The sequence below is a fragment of the Pleurodeles waltl genome, chromosome 5 (genome assembly GCF_031143425.1).
Source record: "Pleurodeles waltl isolate 20211129_DDA chromosome 5, aPleWal1.hap1.20221129, whole genome shotgun sequence".
Classification (NCBI taxonomy): domain Eukaryota; kingdom Metazoa; phylum Chordata; class Amphibia; order Caudata; family Salamandridae; genus Pleurodeles; species Pleurodeles waltl.
The window spans coordinates 1,590,528,090-1,590,545,034 of NC_090444.1; the positions used below are offsets into that span (position 1 = coordinate 1,590,528,090).

The 16,945-nt window shown below is 42.3% G+C and overlaps 1 long non-coding RNA gene across 1 annotated transcript; it reads right to left on the reverse strand.

Moving 5' to 3' along the window:
• Nucleotides 1-526: 526 nt before the first annotated feature.
• On the reverse strand, nt 527-3,971 carry LOC138296604 (uncharacterized). Its single transcript, XR_011203869.1, has 2 exons — nt 3,890-3,971; nt 527-922 (listed from the first exon to the last, which is right to left on the reverse strand). It is a non-coding gene; the product is annotated as an uncharacterized lncRNA (long non-coding RNA).
• Nucleotides 3,972-16,945: the final 12,974 nt, after the last annotated feature.

Consider the following 16,945-nt stretch of genomic DNA (forward strand, 5'->3'; position numbering starts at 1 on the left):
TTTCTTTTGGGCCCAAGTGAACTTAGGGACCACATACTTGGACCTCCTGATGATCTTGGCAGGAGTTTTTAATTGCATAGTAGATAGAGATATGGACAGATATCCCCCCAAACAGCAATACAACTCACAAAACCTAGGATGGTGGCTGTGCTGGTGGAGGCCATGGATAGACTGGGATATTTGGATGGTGCTACATTTACTGGATAAGAAGTGCTCCTGTCACTCAATCATGCACAACAGACACACCAGGTTGGACTCAAACTGGTTGCTCTTGAGCCAAGTCAGAAAATCCTGGAAGCCCTATACTTGAATGGAATCTTCTCTGATCTTTCCCCCAATGGTTGAATATGGGAAAATACAGGTTCATACTCAAGCACTCACATGGAGACTAAACAAGAAGGCTCTGAAATTCGCAGTTTTCTTTATCAATACGCTTACTACAATCAGTACATACCTGGAGTACAATGTAGATTTTCCTAGTTTATGACGGAAAGTCTTAATTTTATTAAAGACACGGAGGCGAGTATTATGCGTTTCTTTTCTTGCTTTATTTAATGAGCAGCAGTCAAGAAACTACAAATCCCATAAGGCTTAACATCTGTAGCCAATGGGATTAAAAAGATAGTTCAAAACACACAGAACCAATAGTAATTACGATATGGCATTATGACGTCACTTGACTGCAAGCAGCCCTCTTTTCTTGCAAATGAAGTCAGTTAACTGTGAACAAAGGAAATAACAAGCAAAGAATAAACAGAGCCATGAGGAAAGCAAAAACATCAGAGAAAAAGTCCAGGAGCTTGCAGAAGCGAGGGTGGTCCGGCCAAACCGACAGGGATGATCCAAGTCCTGAAGGGAACGAAATGTTTGGATGACCTGACGGGATCTGATTAGGACGTTGTCTGAGTGGTTGAAGCCGGAACTAGAGAAAGGGAGGGAAAACAAAGTTATACAAGAGGTGGGATAATACTCGCCTCCGTGTCTTTAATAAAATTAAGACTTTCCGTCATAAACTAGGAAAATCTACATTTTATGTCAAGACCGGAGGCTCCTATTATGCGAGTTTAAAGCATATTAATCACGTTGAAAGAAGCATTATCAATTGGTTTGCAATAAAACACTTTAAAAGTATTATCATTGGACCAATCCGCAGATTTTAGAATATCCTCCAAACGGGAACCCGCCCAAAAGGCTTTGGAAGCCATAGCCCCCCTAGAGGAATGAGCTCCAAACTTGGAAACATCAATACCAGCCAAGGACATAATCAGTCTTACCCAACGTGCTAGTGTAGCAGAAGAAACAGGGTTATGGGGTTTTCTGAAAGATATGAGAAGTTGGGAGGAGGATGTTCTCAAATCTGCGGTTCTATGCTCATAGACTTTGAGACATTGTCCTACACACAATTTTGGTTGAAGCGGAAAATAGGGATAAAAGACTGATGACAAATTCGTCTTAGTACGTCTTACAACCGAAAACAACACACCCGACGGGGTGAATTGACGGCTGGAGACGTCCAAAGCCTTAACATCTGATAACCGTTTAATAGAAACTAAACATAATAACATTGTTAATTTAGCAGATAAAAGCTTTAATGATAAACTTGAATTATCTGGTAATGCAATCAAATATTTCAAAACAATATTAACATCCCACAAGTGGTTGTATTTTGGTAACGGAGGTTTAGAAAATTTTACTCCCTTCAATAATTTACAGACCAACGGGTGCTCGCCTACTGGTTTCCCGTGAACATGAATATGGTTGGAAGAGATAGCAGATCTGTAAAGATTGATAGTGCGAAATGCTTTACCTTTGCTAGCTTCCGAGGCTAGAAAATTTACGACAAAAATAACATCTGCTGAAAAGGGATCAATTTGTCTTCCCACACACCAGCAATCCCATAGAGACCAGGCCGCCTTATAGGCTTTTTTGGTGCCTGGGGCCCAGGAGTTTGAGATGTAATGGGAAGCTTCTGCCGAAATGACAGGGGAAGACTGGGGATTCCTGATATTTTCCAAGCGGATAAGGTTAGGATATTGTTCAGAATAAGGGGGTGAGCACGGTGAAGAGGGTCTAGCAGCAGATCCGGAAAGGATGGAATTAGCAAGGGAAAATCTATTGACATTTCTAAAAGAGTGGGGAACCAAATTTGAGATTGCCAAAACGGGACGATAAGAGAGAGAGAGGCGTGTTGACGTCTGGCCTGAGCCAGAACCCTGTTGATCATTATGAAAGGAGGAAAGGCATAGTTGAGGGAAAACGACCAGTCTTGAGAGAAAGCATCTGATGCTAAGGCTAAGGGATCTGGGCGCCAGCTGTAAAATTGGGGAAGTTGTGTGTTGAGTCGGGATGCAAAAAGGTCTATGGAGAAAGGGCCCCATAAGGATTGAATGCTGTGAAACACGGAAGGATGAAGTCTCCAATCGCTGGAGTCTCGAAGGTGACGAGAATGCCAATCCGCCACTGTGTTGAGAGTCCCAGGAAGATACTCTGCATGTACCGAAAGATGGTTTGAGAGGCAAAACTCCCAAAAGCTCTTGGCTAGATCTGCCAAAGGTTTGGATCGTGTGCCCCCAAGATGGTTTATATATCTGACTGCAGATATGTTGTCCATCCTGAGCAGGATTGCACAATGTACTTTGTTCTTTGCAAGACTTCTGATTGCAAAGGAGCCTGCAAGCATCTCTAAACAATTGATGTGCAATTTGGACTCCTCGCTTGACCATGTACCTCCAGTCGAGATGGGTCCACAGCGGGCCCCCCAGCCTTGATGACTTGCATCGGATTCTAACACAAGATCTGGGGCTGATGGAAAAATACTTCTCCCGTTCCAAGCAGCTAAATGGTCTATCCACCATTGAAGCTCGGTGCGAGACTCTATGTCCAAAGGAACGAGATCGGAATACGAAAGCCCCTTTCTCAGGTGTTGAATCTTTAATCTTTGAAGGGCACGATAATGAAGGGGACCCGGAAAGATTGCTTGGATGGAGGAGGAGAGAAGACCTACAACTCGGGCTAGAGTTCGGAGGGAAATGAGGGAATTTCGGAGAATTTGCAGAATTTCTGATTTTATGGATTTTATTTTTGACGATGGTAGAAGAAGGGTCGCTGAGAGGGAATTGATTTGAAACCCTAGAAATTCTACGACTTGGGAAGGGATAAGAAGGGATTTTTCTCTGTTTATTATGAAACCCAATTGCTCCAACAGAGAGCAAGTCGTTTGCAGGTGGAGTATGAGAGTCTGAGGCGATTGACTTAGTATGAGGATATCGTCTAAATAAATTAATAATCTTATCCCTTGAGCTCTTAGAAAAGCTACCACGGGTTTCATGAGTTTTGTGAAGCACCATGGGGCCGACGATAGACCGAAGGGCAGAGAGGTAAAGTGATACATTTTGTCTAACCATTGGAATTGGAGAAATTTTCTGTATTCTGGATGAACCGGAACGACTAAGTAAGCGTCCCGTAGATCCAATCTGACCATCCAGTCGTTCTGGAGGAGAATATCTCTGAGATGGAGGATTGTTTCCATTTTGAAATGCCGGTATACTACAAACCGGTTGAAATGTTTTAGATTGATGACTGGACGCATCTTTTTGTTTTTCTTTTGAACAAGAAAAATTGGGCTGATAAAACCTGAAGGAAGGGGAAGAGTGGGCGCAATCGCTTGTTTGCGTAACAATGTGTCTACCTCTAGGGAAATTAGATAAACCATTTCTGTAGAAAATTGGGGAGGAGGTTGGAAAAAAGTTTGGACAGGAGTAGAATAAAGTTCTATTTTGTAACCTAGAACTGTGTTTAACACCCAAGCATCTTTTGTTATTGCATGCCAATTTGACAGAAAATGGGAAATACGACCTCCTGTCGGGAAAGAATCGACAAAGAGGCTTACCTGTTGGGTTGGTGGCTCTGGAATGTCTGGTCGACCTGGCACGGTATCCTCTGCCACGTTGGGAGTAGAACTGAGGTCTAAAGTCTTGCTGATATGAGCTGTAATAACCTCTGGAGCCTTGATTGGTGAATCCGCGGCCAGTAAAGCGACCCCTGCCTCTACCGGCCCTGGCAAAAACCCGCTGGTGAAACATTTTTCTCATGGACTGTTGGGCTTTGGTTAACGAGGTGAAAGTAGCAACATATTTGCCGAGGTCCTTGATAAAGGAGTCTCCAAAAAGCTGTCCATCCGATTGGAACTGAGGTTGAACGGTTGCCAATTTGACGAGTTTGGGATCAAGTTTAATAAGTAGACCTTTACGTCTCTCGTGAATAAAGGAAGAATTTGCATTTCCCAAAAGGCAGAAACAACGCTGAGTCCATAAAGATAACTCTTCTGGGTCCAGAAAGGACCCGTCTAGTCTGGCTGATTCCACAAGATCGAAAATTCTAGTAAGAGGCCCAGTAATATCTAAGAGTTTATCTTGGCAAGAGGACCAAGCTTTATCTACGCCCTTGCGCGGGTCCTTGCCTTGTTTGGTGAAGAAAGTCAACATTTGTTCATCAATAGTAGGAGTGATAGTGGCTTTGTTGGAAAGTACGGGACGAGGACATTCAGACTTTAATTTAGACCTGGTTTGTTTGTCTAGTGGAGAAAATTGTTTTTGTGCCACATAACGACCCACATGGTCCGCTGGAAACCACTCCGTGGAATTGGGATGATGAATTTGAGAGGGATCGAACATAGGAAAACCCTCTGAGTCAAAGAGAGAAGGGGTAGCAGAGGTTATTTTTGGTTTCTTTGGAGGAATGGAAAAGGACTCATCATCGTCTTTATCAGATAAATAAGAATCTGAATCTACATCAGGCATATCTTCGTCTGTATCTTGAATAACTGGAGAAATAACCGGGAGAACATTGCGTTCTTTAGATTTTCGTTTTAGAGAAGATTTTGGCGCCATATTGTTATACTCCTTGGCAGGAGCCTTGTGAGGAACCGCGTCCTCTGGCATACGTGAGAAGGACTCACTTTCCATATGCGTCCCCATATCTGGCTTCGCTGGTGGACGCGTACTGCATTCCCCCGCAGTCTGGGCCGATTTGGAAATTAAGTTAGAAAGGTTATTCTCCAGATTTTTTGATAATTTTTGTAATGAGGAAGAAACTGCCTGATGGACAGAGCTTCTGATGAAATCACAAAGTTCATGTCTCATGTCTTCCAGTTCAGAGGAAACACTCTGTTCCATAGAGGAATTGCCAGGTTCCATTATGTCTTTAAAGACAGTAAAATATGTAGAAATAAAATAGAATTGAAAAAATTAATTTTGAAAAGTCAGGAGACCAAAAGCGAGAAAAAACGGAGTCTTTTTGAAAGCAGAGGGACTAGAAAGGGTTAATAAAATAACCCTGGTCTAAAAGAAGCCACTAAAGTTGCTCTAGATAATAAAGAAGAATGCCGTTAGAAGCGCTCTGATATACGACGTCTCTGCCTCAGGAGCAAACCGAGTGACGGTTGCTGCCTGAGGCAAAAGAATGTTCGGAATTTTTGAACGCGCGCGCCGTGCGTCTAAAGTAAACAAAGCCGGCGTCAGCTGGAGCGCACGGCTGGAAACCCTCTGAGAGAGGGCCGGAAGAAATGTAAACAGACGGCAGTTGCCGTGAGCTGGAAAGGCATGAAAGGAATGTCTAAAAGCGGAACGCACGCGACGCGTGCTGAAATTCAGAAATAAATTGAGAGCTGACGGGCTCAGCTCCAAACAACAAAAATACAGTTGACGAGTGGTCGGAGTCGGATATAAACATGCGGCAACTTGCCGTCTAACATGACAAAGGCCAAAATACAGTATATTTACAAACCAACAGCATTAAAATATCAGATAATGTATTAACAAGGAGAAAAGAAAATGCGACTTATCTCGACTGCAGCAGCAAGAAAAGAGGGCTGCTTGCAGTCAAGTGACGTCATAATGCCATATCGTAATTACTATTGGTTCTGTGTGTTTTGAACTATCTTTTTAATCCCATTGGCTACAGATGTTAAGCCTTATGGGATTTGTAGTTTCTTGACTGCTGCTCATTAAATAAAGCAAGAAAAGAAACGCATAATAGGAGCCTCCGGTCTTGACATAAAATTGGAGTCGACTAACACTAACTCCAAGTGGGAGGCTATGAAAGTGGTTCTGAGGCGTGAGTGAGGAGAATATACAGTACTAGATGTCAATTGACAGACAGCCTCCCCATTCAGGAAGAACAAGTAACTCAGTCGCAAAGACAAAAAACATCTACTACCAGGTCAGAGAAGAACTACCAAAGACAAAAACAGAACTTGTATAATATCTCACTTTAGGAACACAAAGAGATGCTCCACGGGAAGGGAGACAAGTTAGAGAAGTTATTAGCCTGGTTATTAAAGTGAGAACAGCCTACCTCTTTCATGGTCTCCCTGAACTGGTTGGATGGAAACATGGCTGTAACTTTAGGAAAATAAATCACATAATGCACCAAAATCGAACGCATATTTATAAGGGATGGAACTTGATTTCAGGGGTGATGCCCAAACTCACCAGCAATCAGGTGGCAAGGCCAGAACTTGAGCTCCAGAAGGGAGCCATGAAATACCCTTTTGAGGAGAGAACCCCTAGGAGTAATGACCGCCCTGCCATCTTCTACCACACCCTTGCACCACAACTTTCAGGGAAACTCCTAAAGGTACACAGGGATGCTAGGTCTGAGGGAATACTCCTAAAGTTGATGAGAAAGACTTTCATTATGATAAAATCAGTTAGATATCCACTGGACTCTAATTCCTATAGGCATATATCTATAATAAACACAGATACAAAAATACTAAACAAAGCCTTGGCCACAGTTATTGGTTCTTTTGTGCACGAAGAGCCTTCGAAAGTTGAACCCTCCTGAACTGTTGAAGGCTTAGTCACATGCTACATTTTACAACTGCAGTTAAAGAAACGTGTGTGCTGGTTGTGCTACACATAAAAAGGCGTTTCATATACTAAACTGAGTATAGATGATAACAATTCTGGATAGTATGGGTTGTGGTCCTAATGTTTTGGCCTGTGGCCAGCTGCTTTATACAGATCCCGCAGAACATGTTAGATATGGAGGCCTAAACCTCTGTCGCTCGGCTCTTTGCTCTGTACTAGAGCCCTTAGCAATATGGCTTAGAGTGACACTACGGCAGTGGGGGATTAAGATGGCCGACACCTGTCATGTGTTGTCCATCTATGCTGAAGACACACTGGTTTACATTAGGCGGCCCCCAATATTGGTCCCACTTCTTCTTCAAGAAAGAGGCAGTTTTGCCTCAATATCTGAATTAGAGATCAACTGACCTAAGACCACTTTGTTTCCCCTAGGCAGTAGGTTGAAATAATAATAATAAGTTGCCCTGAGACCTGGCACTGCACCTGTAAACAGAACAACCTAGCTACATGAGAGTAGAGGTTGCACACACTGACTGAAAACAATACATGTATAATATGAGCTGAGTGATACAGGAATTAAAACAACCAGTACAATTCTGGAACACTGCCACTATCTTTCAAGGGAAGGTTAAAAGTAGCCAAAATGGTATTCCTTTCACAACGCATGAATATATAGAATAACACCATGTGCCCCACCCATTAAACGCCAGATGTCTATTTTTTATTTCAAATGAACATTGTTAAAGTGCAATAAACACCTGAGGGCATCTCAGAGCTAGACCTCTTAAACAAACCACCGTCACTGACCTCATACAAGGAGGCTACACTATATCTGATAATGCCATATTTTCAGGGTTTCCGGAAACACAGTAGTGATTCCTAAGAACAAACTGATGAAGTTAAAGTGTTCAAATGTTTTGCAAATGCAACAGAAATTCAAATGGAAGTCCATTTGAACTTGTACACTGATAGAACAAAACAATTCTCAGGAGAAGCTTACGCCTAGGGACATAAAACGTAAATCCTCAGGATAATGGATTGGAATAGTGACAAACAACGTTTTATGCACAAGAAGGAGATTTAAACATAACTCTTTGTTTGACAGGCAGCCAGTAAAATGACTTCTGGCCTTGAGCGATTTCCTCATGCTCAAAACTAACCAAGCTGTAGCATTTTGCACCATATGCAATTTCTTTATTATATTATCATGGAAATCCAACAGATTGTAATACGGTTGATATGAAAGCGTTCAGGATTTGAACCTTATGTGAAAAAGTGATCATGTGCATAACGCGTTTTAAGCTATACAAATGCTACGTACATGAACAAACCACTGCATTAGCCTGATTCTCATACGTCAGGTTGGCATCAGATCTAGCACACACTTCACTGTAGAAGAATTGTTTCCAGTCCAGTGATGCCTACGTAGACAGCTCCCACACCACGGATGGCCTACACGGAGGCAGTATCTCATTTTACTGTCTTTGAGTTTTAACGTCACTCCATCCACATATTGACATTTAGAAGACAACCATGCATACCAGTGGGCTTCTGCTGAGGACCACCATCAATTTAAAAAATAATCTGCGTATCATCTACATACATTAATACCGAAAGACCAAATGACTGGATACGAAATAAAACCCAAGTTGACTTATGGCATAAAAATGTTCAATCAACTGAAGAGCTGAACCTGAGACATCCCAATCACACGTTGTTTAAAATAATCTGATGGTCTTCTGTATCAAATTCTGCTGATACATCTAAAACATTCAGAGCAACAGGAACACTCTGATATTCACCGCAGCATAATCCATTAAAATGACGTTTCATTACTATGGCCACATCGAGACAGCCACATCTAAATATGTGATGAAACAGATTATGTCATTCAATAAAATGAGACAACTAATTGAATACTGCATGTTCAAGTAATTTAGCCAAGTATGGAAACTGACAATTGGGTCTACAATTCTCCACAAAGCTGGTGTCAAAATAAGCTTTTTTTAACAATAGGTTAATCTGTATTTTTTAAGTCACGTGGGATACTCCCAGATGTTATGGAGGAGTGAATATTGTACCTCCCAGGTTTATGGCTTTGAGTAACACCGTTTTGCGTGGTTTGGCTGGAATGACGTCAGAACCAGAGGGTTTACACTTCCTAATAAGGGAAATAAAATCATCACCCTTAACAGGCTTGAACATGGACAGAAGGCAAGATGGTTTAGATAACTCAGGGTAAGTGCAAGAATCTGTATCAATAGAAACAGTGACAGAATCCAAGACCTGGTGAATGTCTCTGACTTTTGGCATCAAAATAGTCTGCAAATTGATCGCATCTAATTAATGAATTAGGAGGGTTGCTTGGCACAGACAATTCTTTGAGTTCAGTAATAGTTCCAAAAATGGATGTAGTCATTTAGAATCACAAAAAATCTTAATAAAAAAATACAGTTTTCACATTTTATAGCCTTTTTCTAGTTATTATTCTAAATGGACCAATTTCGTTTAGCAGTAGGAGCTATTCTTTGCTCCATGCCCTTCTGAGCTATCTTAATTTATACCACATCTCAATCAGATCTTCCTTATACCACGAATTGTGGGCTTCACTGTAGCACTTGTTCATTGCATACCCTTAACAGGGTGGCAGGGTCGGTGGCTTTCTCCAACCAGTTCTTCTTCGCAAGTGATTTTATTTGAGATACAGCAGGGTCAACCTTTTTTCCAACTACAAATACTTTTGCCAAGGGAACCCATATGTCATTTCAAAGAAAAGTGATCATTTAGCAACCTGAAAGGTATATGAAAATCATCTCACAACGGAATAACTACCGGAGCCTGATTTATACCAGTATCACAGTCAGAATAGAAAATATCTAAAATGTGCCAAACACAATGAATGACCTCATTATTTAAGTTTTGAATTAAAAGAGACAGAGGATCCCTAAAGTTAGCTTGCTTTACATTTGGGTAGTCCTTGAAAATAATATTAAAAATACCTAGACCTACTAGATTACATTCAGCTGACAAGAGATTGGAAAAACAAGATAATAAACACTCCACTACTTTTGTAACTCTGGCAAGGGGAGATAACGTAACAAAAAAATCCAAACTCGACAAGATTTGTTGATTAAGTTAATCGATAAGGATTCCAACGCCGGATGTATTTCTTATGCAAATACTGAGCATTTTATCGATTACCTGTAGATAACCAAGCCCGGAACGGAGAGACCATGAACTCTCTTTTGCATTATGAAATGCAGAACTAATCATTTAAACAGCAGGGACTGGATTTTTTATTTATGCGCAATAACCACCTCTAAACAATGTCTCTGTTAAACAATGCAAATCTAAAATGTGTTCTATAATCATATCTAAGATAAAGTGACAACTCTAAAGCTAGCCGCACTTTGAGTAGCATTCCTGTAGCTGTACTATAGATGTTTAATACCAAATTTACCTTCGGGGCTAGTTAGCGGCACAATTGCTATTCACATTCAGGAAGTCGATCTTCAAGACATGTCTAGTTAAGCCAAACCAAATTTTCAAGGTGTATAGGACTAGATAACATATAGTGGAGGATGGCAAGTGCAAGCATTTGTCCACAGGAATAAACCATCTTACCTCCACTAAAATACAAATTATCTTTTCGTAAGCAAGCACACAGCATTTTCAAGAACTCAACAGGCTCATGATATCCTTGTTTTGAGCTGGAAAGCGAAGTGGGGTTAGGCTAGAAACACTGAAGTTGGACTGGGAGGATGGAGGCCTGGGACTACCCAACACTTGGACTGGGAGGATGGAGGCTTGGCACTACCCAACATTGAACTCTGTTCACCATGCAGCAAGACTGCATATCGATGGTGATAACTGGGAGAAGAGGTTGTTCGGTGACTCATTGGAAGTTGATACTGACTGCATTGTCCTGCAGACTAGGGTTTACTGTGAAGCAGCAGTGGTTCTACGACCCCAATTTGCTCTGGTCCTGGAGAGTTGGTCTTTACAACCATTTAAACATAGATCGCAACATGACTGACTGGCGATGTAGTACTGGGCGAGATCTATACCCAGGGGGATCTTTTATATAATTCACAGAAGCACAGGAAGTGTCTTGAGTTAGGCCAGGTGAGTTCCTATATTAACCTAAGCTGGCCAAGAAAGCCAGAGAGATCTGAACAGTATACCTAAGGGAATGTGAGCTTTCATCTACACTAGGGGCACTACTTGATCTGGGGCAGGGTCGTACATTGCTTTCACAGTTATATAGTGCCCTAAAATGGACAGGAAAAAGACACCACTGAGATTGAGACAGCAATAGAGAATATTCAAGAAGCCCTTACAGACAGTGAATGGATATGGCCTGCAAGACATTATTGAGCACTGCCAGATTTAAACTTGCACACTTTCACCTCCTACACTACACAACGTGACACCACAAAAGCTCAAAAAGATATCCAAATAAATTCCGCGGCCAGCCAGAGATTTGGAGAAAAAACTGGCTTCCTTTATGCGTGTTGTGATACATCACAGGAGACAATGCAGGTAATGGAAGGTGGTTTATTTTCAGTATCCATTCCATGAGTCATCAACGTCTATTCACAGAAGCCTTCCAGCTCAGGCTGACATCCTTGAAGGAAACACTCTAGAATATCCATGGAGAACTCAGAATTTCATTTACAAAAGCTACAAGCACCAACCAACAGGAAGGCCAAATCAATATATTCTGTTTATTTAAAAAAATTGAAGAAAACCTCAAACTTGTAAAAATGACTTAGAAACAATTTAGAAAAGAACTACTGAGTTAACAGAGAATAACCTGACCCAGACCAGAAAAACTGAGATGCAAGCAAAGGGTAAAAGACAGCAGAATCTAACAAGGAAATTCTTCATCTGTTCACGCCTTTGAAGAATATGAGTTGCGGATAGGGCTTGGTCATTTCTCTCCAGTGGAGGTAAACCTCCATGAGTCAACTGCACCACTTTACCAACCTTCCACCAGTGCCAATCCTGGATCCTCACCTCATTACAGTTTACTCAGTCAACAGTGAAAGGATCTTCATATGTGAGTACTCCTTTCTTGACAACTGCTAGATTGCATACCTTACCAATATCACTCACATGCCAACTCAACTGTTTCACACTCTTTCTAGCATGTAAAGTGACTTCCTGATCCTACTGCATTTCTTGTACCCTGTAACGTACAATGTAATCCAGCTCACTCAATGACACACACCCTTTCAACCATTTGGTCATCCAAGCTGGAAAAACTGTGGATTAATGTTTTCTATGCCGCAAAAGCTCAAAAGATGAAACTTTTGTAACTGTATGAGTAGTACGATAACATCACAGCATTGATCACACAGCTTCCTCAAGTATTGGTCAATTTTGCAACATTTTGATTTCGCCCATCAAAAGTTTTCCAACAGGACTTTATTCATGTGTTGAATCAGACCATTGGTTTGGGAATGCTATAGCGAGCTTTTCTAATGCTTGACCCCAGCAGTCTCAAGGACTGAGACCATATCAGAACTAATGAACAGGGTACCATTGTCTGACACAAGAAACTGTGGAAATCTTTTGGTAGGAACAATGCCTGTTAAGAAATCAACAGCTTTCTTTGAACCAGGCTCACCCGCAAATAGCACCTCAAGCCGGTTGCAGTAGTAGTTCATGACTACAACTGCAAAAAGCTAGTGAGGTGGCCAGAAGAGTATAGAAAGGTCTCATAAAATATGTTCCAACCTTGACACTAGGTCTGGAGGGAAGCTTAATGTGATGAAGATTAAAAGTGTTTACCTTAAGCCTCTTTTCACAGTGGGAACACAAAATAATAATAATAAATCCAGGATTTGTAAAGCTCATCATATCACCTGTGAGGGTCTGAAGTTGCTGAAGCGTAGTCACGGGGAGATTAAGTGACTTGTCCAGAATCACAGGATGTTGAGCTGACACAGAGACTCGAACCTGGTTCCCCCAGCTCTGAAGTCGGCAGCTCAGGCCAATGAACAAAATCTTTTCCCGCATGGCACACTCTCTCAATAAATCCTCAGCCTGCCTGTCCATCCCCGACCACTAAAAGACTGCAAAAACCCTTTTTTCCATAATGCTTCCAAAATGACTCATGTGCACTATCAATCAACCTTTCACCTACTTCACCAGGTGGTACCAGTCGGTCACACTACATTAGGACACCATCTACAACTGTGAGTTCTTCCGCAACTTTGACAAAAGGTTGCAGGCTAATATGGACATTAATTTCTTTAGACCACTCATTCGGAACAAACTGGATCACTTCTTTTAACACCTCATGTTGGTGCATCGTTTCTTGCCACATTTGTTGAAAACACGCTTGCTTCAAATCTATGGCTGCCACAAAGCAATTTTCCATGTACTCATTACCAAATGAACACAGCTCCTATTTCAGCAGGAAGCTGGAAAGAAATGCAGCCCTACAATTCTTACTACCAGAAATATGCATCACATTAAAGTGGTATTAAATATTTTTGTATGCCCAGTCTGGAAATACCAGGAGTAGCACTGCGGATGTTCTCCCTATTCAGAATTTACCCCAGGGACTTATGATCAGTCTGGAGAATGAACTTCATTCCCCACACACAGCTCCTAAATGTTTTGACAGCCTAACAACACAAGAGCAACTCTTTCTCAAGTACAGAGTAATGAAGCTTGGTTCCATTCAGCAGACAGGAAGGAAAACTCACAAAAACCTCCCTGTCAAGTGTTTTCTGGGTTAGCATAAGGCCACACTTCTTTGGTAACAACTTAAATGACACTAGGCAAACTGAAGCCAAATGGCTTAAGAAAATTGGCATGGTCATTTGGGCTTTACCATACTGAAACACTGATTGTCACCGCCCCCCCCCCCCACCCAGCAGAACTGTATGTTTTAAAAAAAACAATATGTGGCAAACAATTTATTGCGTAGCATGGTCAGGTATAAACTGTGAATACAATTCACAAAGGCACATGAATGACCTGAGATCCTCCTTGTACGTATGTGATGCATCTTCAACAACAGCTCTGACCAGGCTAAGACAAAATTTAACACCGTCCTTGCGGACAACATTCCGTAGAATCTCAACTTCCTTCATTCAGAATTCACATTTTTCTCTTTTAATGAACAGTCCATGTTCTAGAAAGATACAATTCTTCCACAGAATACCATCATGTTCCTGGAGATCCTTAGCAAAAAAGTCATAGTTTTGAAAAAGGACACGTCCTTTAATTCCTTTTAGTAGATGAAACAATTCTATGGAATAATGAAGCCTCCGAGGTCAGACCGAATGGCATGTGACAGTATTGAAAAATGCTACTAGGAGTAAGGGAGAGGATGTGGCGTAACGGCCTGAGCTGCTGACTTCGGAGGTGGTTATATTGGAGAAAGAATGCATATCCGCCCATCTCTTTTTATTGAGATTGCATACATCTACACAGATCTTCATTTCTCCATCAGGGAAGAGAGCCACAAAGTTGATTCCACTGGTTCAATGAACCCCTTTCGCACATTTTTTCAATTTCTTTTCTAAGTCTGATCTTAATCTAAAGGGGACACCCCTCAGTTTGTGTTTGACTGGGACAGCATTCTTTTTTTACTCAGATTTTGTGAAAAAAAACCTTAATGTTACCTAGCTCCTCAGTGAACTCCTGGACACATTTTACCACACTTTCCCCCTTGATAACCAACATCTGTTCACTAGCTCCCTGTCTCAAAAACATCATGAGAAGGTTGTGATGAAACCAGCTCAGATATTCAAATCCATTACCGCAACCAATACTTTTTCTTGAATCTTCCACATCCTGGAATTCTAATATATCTTCAAAGAAGCTCAGCAATTCGATTTTCCTTCCCTCCTCTCCCTTCGTTATACCACCCTCAGTGACAACTCAGAAAACGTGACTAGTATAGTTCAGGACAATACACGTAGATGATTTCCAGGACATGGTGTTATGGCTTGACAATCATCTAGTTGTTATTGTCCTGATCCATACTAGTCACGTTTGATGAGTTCCTTGTAGTACTCTGAAGCTTTGGCAAGATGACCCATTTTTCTATATGACTGGCACATCACATTTCTAGCTGGACAGGTTTTACCTCCTCTGGGATGAAACTATACTTAAAACAAATGTCCTGTCGTTTAGGAAACATATTCTTACTAGGTTTAAGCACCCTAAAAAACAATGTATACTGGTCCAAGGGACATTTCATTGTGCTTCCTAATCCAGATTTGTCATGTTTCAATGCTCTTTGCTGTTTTGAGCTCTTCGTCAAGCTTTGGATTGCCAGAGGTCAACAACTTATTTTAAGGATTCATATCACTATAATTAATGATTAATTGATCACACTTCCCCTTGCTTCTGGACACTTGTAGAAAACCTATGATAAGGCACGACTGGGCAGGTTTGAACATCAAGGCCCTCATTACAACATTGGCGGTAAATCCCGCTTACCGCCGTGCAGAAGACCACCAACACACCGCCGCGGCCGCGGAAATCCGCTACAGCTATTACAACCCACAGCTCAGAATCCGACAAAATCTAGACAGCCACACAAGTCCGCCACACCAAAGGTCAGTGATAAACTGGCAATAACAAAACCTCCACCATCACGGCAACAGGAATACGCCCACACTATCACGACCCATGAATCCACGCTGTGTTCTTTCAAGCACGGTATTCCATTGGCGGTACACACCGCCGCACTCAAAATACACACACATTTACAACACACCCCCACATTGGATAATTCAAAATACACACACCTGATACACATACACACACCACTCCCACACACCCAATACAATATAAAACACACACCCACATTACCCACAAACCCTTACAACCAAAAATTTGGCAGAAGCAGAGAGACAGCAAAGCAAAGACCACACCAGCAGACAGAGGCACACAACACCATCACACATACACATCCACATCCATGCACAAAACATTACACACCCCTAAACATCACCCCACACATCACAACACACACCACCTCACACATCATCCACACCACCCCATGGCACCGCAAAGACACCCCAGGTTTTCTGAGCAGTAGCTCAGGGTCATAGTGGAGGAAATCATCTGGGTAGAGCCACAGCTATTCGGATCACAGGTGCAGCACACCACCATAGCTAGGAAGATGGAGCTATGGCGCAGAATCGTGGACAGGGTCACCGCAGTGGGACAGCACCCAAGAACACGGGATGACATCAGGAAGAAGTGGAATGATCTATGGGGGAAGGGGCATTCTGTGGTCTCAAGACACCACATTGCGGTTCATAGGACTGGCGGCGGACCCCCACCTCCTCCCCCACAACTAACAACAAGGGAGGAGCAGGTCTTGGCTATACTGCATCCTGAGGGCCGCGCAGGAGTAGCTGGAGGAATGGACTCTGGTAAGTCAAATCTTAAGTACTTCATCCCCCACCTTACCTGCATGCTATCACATACCCCCACCCTCGCCGTCAACTCCTCACATATGTCCCACTATCACAAACCACCCATCCCAACACCAAGCCCTGCATGCAACAACAAAGCATGGACACCCATCACCAATGCTTGTCCACTACACATACCCACACAGACCCCTAAACAATTAACACACAAGGTCCTACACAAGAATGTAAGCACTAGGGTACAGGGTCACCCACCCATTGCACACCATGACACACACAGAGGCAATAATCATGCCTTTACACCCCTGCAGGACCCCTACCCAACGTCACCGGACAGGAGGTTCCAGACATGTCCACTCCACCCACAGAAGAGGCCCACAGTGATGACAGCAGCTCTGTCCAACTGGATCTAGGGGCCAGATGTAGGAAACATTTAACGAGTCGCAAACGGCAAAAATTGCCGTTTGCGACTCGCTAAACGCGTTTCCCAATGCAGAAATGCATATTGCGAGTCGGTACCGACTCGCAATATGCATTTCAGACTCGCAAATAGGAAGGGGTGTTCCCTTCCTATTTGCGAGTCTGAGTGGTATGCAATACCATTTGCGACCGCGTACGCGGTCGCAAATGGTATCGCAGTTACCATCCACTTCAAGTGGATGG